Below are 2,595 nucleotides of genomic sequence, written 5' to 3'. Positions count from 1 at the left end.
CCTGTGCCCGTGGAGCTTCCCTCATGGGGCTGGGGGTGGGGGCAGCCACGGTACTTTCCTACAACTGAAGCGCAGAGAACACTGCTTGGAGCCAAACCAAAGGATGGAACTCTGTGGTCTTTCTTTAGAAGCTTGCCGATGTCCCGTCCAGGGGCGGCGCTTAACTCCCCTCCCCTTGGGTTTGGCGGGGGGGGGGGGGGCCCTGATGGCCCGGGGGAGTCCAGAGGCTGGGCTGTGACTACCCCAGCCTCCGCCTGGCTCTCTCGAGCACCGGCGCCAGGGACCCAGCGGATGAGGGGCCGCCATGTGCAGGGGTCGCCGGCAAGAGCGGACACTGCCCGACGTGTGAACGAGGCTGCCCGCCCTGATTCCAGCCCCCCCCCCAGGGGCCCTGAGCCACGTCCAGCAAGGCCCCCGACCTGGTGGAACGGAGGTGAGGCATCCCCACTGAGCCCAGCTCAGATTCTGGACCCAGGGAGCCCCTGAGGGTAATAAACCGACCGCGACAAGTCTTCTGAGATGACCTGTTAGCAGCTAACTCAGTGCCTGGAACAGGCATCACGATATAGGTCAGTCCTTTCTGCGCCGGAAATGAAGGAATTTCTGCACTGTCTCTCTGGACAGTGTTGAACCACCAGCTTCTCTCTCTTTACTCCAAATGATGCCTTCTAACCTTCACGGCTCCCCGCTGCTGGTCTGCAGGGAGGAAGGGAGCAGGCCCCAGGCTGGGCAGTGGTGGGGAGGGATGGAGGGGGGGATAGGGGTGACAGCGCCTGGGAGTCAGGCAGAGGCGAGTCCGCCAGCACAGGCCCAACTTCCAGAGGCCCCTGACTGGGATGACGGGGTGACCAGGGGCTCCGTGTTCCCATCACAGGGTCACGGGATCAAGGGGTCAGCCAAAGAGGAGAGAGCAAAGGGGGCCGTGGAGCGAATCGCTGGCCGAGGCTGAGGGGTGGCCCCCGAGGGCACACAGGCCCACTGAGCATGAACGACAGCCTGCCTCTCTCCTCCGTCCCCTCGCTTGTGCCCCCGCAGCAGTGACAGGCGGGGGGCTGGGCCGGGGCCAGGTCGATGGGCTCTTGCTGACGGCCTGGCAAGCAGGGGCCATTGTGCCCCAGCGGCGTGATTTGGATTGAGACCTGACACCTCTGACTCTAACCATAGAGAACAATTTCCCTAAATCTCCACTTTGCCTTGTTGCCTTGGCTGCTGGGGAGCTCTGAACTAAAGCCGAGAACTTATCTCTGGCTCCACTTAGACTAAACTCATTTTTAAAAACTTAACTGCATTTTTATTTATTCTTTTATTTTTGGCTATGCGGGTCTTTGCTGCCTTTGCAGTCTTCACTCTAGGTTTCAGCAGTATATAAACAGAGAACTTCCAGATGTACAAGTTGGATTTACAAAAGGCAGAGGAGCCAGAGATCAAATTGCCAACATCCACTGGGTCATCGAAAAAACTAGAGAATTCCAGAAAAACATCTATTTCTGCTTCATTAACTACACTAAAGCCTTTGACTGTATAGATCACAACAAACTGTGGAAAATTCTTCAAGAGATGGGAATACCAGACCACTTGACCTGCCTCCTGAGAAATCTGTATGTAGGTCAAGAAGCAACAGTTAGAACTGGACATGGAACAATTGACTGGTTCCAAATTGGGAAAGGAGTATCTCAAGGCTGTATATTGTCACCCTGCTTATTTAACTTATATGCAGAGTACATCATGAGAAATGCTGGGCTGGATTAAGCGCAAGCTGGAATCGAAATTGCGGGAAGAAATATCAGTAACTTCAGATATGCAGTTGACACCTAATGGCAGAAGGCAAAGAGGAACTAAAGAGCCTCTTGATGAAGGTGAAAGAGGAGAGTGAAAAAGTGAATGTTTAAAACTCAGCATTCAGAAAACGAAGGTCATGGCATCCGGTCCCATCACTTCATGGCAAATAGATGGGGAAACAATGCAAACAGTGTCTTGGGCTCCAAAACTGCGGTGGATGGTGACTGCAGCCGTGAGACTGAAGGACGCTTGCTCCTTGGAAGGAAAGTAATGACAAACCTAGATAGCATATTAAAAAGCAGAGACATTACTTTGCCAACAAAGGTCCATCTAGTCAAGGCTATGGTTTTTCTAGTAGTCATGTATGGATGTGAGAGTTGGACAATAAAAAAGGCTGATCACCAAAGAATTGATGGCTTCACACTGTGGTGCTGGAGAAGACTCTTGAGAGTCCCTTGGTCTGCAAGGAGATCCAACCAGTCCATCCCAAAGGAGATCAGTCCTGGGTGTTCATTGGAAGGACTGATGGTGAAGCTGAGACTCCAATACTTTGACCACCTGATGGGAAGAGCTGATTCATCTGAAAAGACCCTAATGCTGGGAAGGATTGAGGGCAGGAGGAGAAGGGGACGACAGAGGATGAGATGGTGGGATGGCGTCACTGGCTCGATGGACACGGGTTTGGGTGGACTCCGGGAGCTGGTGATGGACAGGGAGGCCTGGAGTGCTGTGGTTCATGGGGTTGAAGAGTCGGGCACGGCCGAGCGACTGAACAGCAATGGCAGCTCCAGTGTGGCTCATGGGCTTAGTTGCTCC

At 53.7% G+C, this 2,595-nt stretch overlaps 1 long non-coding RNA gene across 1 annotated transcript; it reads left to right on the top strand.

Moving 5' to 3' along the window:
* The first annotated feature begins 245 nt into the window (after window positions 1-245).
* On the top strand, window positions 246-2,185 carry LOC145545000 (uncharacterized). The gene is made up of 2 exons (XR_014081783.1): window positions 246-433; window positions 1,341-2,185. It is a non-coding gene; the product is annotated as an uncharacterized LOC145545000 (long non-coding RNA).
* The last annotated feature ends 410 nt before the right edge of the window (window positions 2,186-2,595 follow it).

The sequence above is a fragment of the Giraffa tippelskirchi genome, chromosome 4 (assembly GCF_054371585.1).
Source record: "Giraffa tippelskirchi isolate mGirTip1 chromosome 4, T2T-mGirTip1v1.2.pri, whole genome shotgun sequence".
In the NCBI taxonomy this organism is placed as follows: domain Eukaryota; kingdom Metazoa; phylum Chordata; class Mammalia; order Artiodactyla; family Giraffidae; genus Giraffa; species Giraffa tippelskirchi.
Note: the sequence above shows the minus strand (reverse complement) of the source record. Positions and strands in the feature narration are given on the sequence as shown.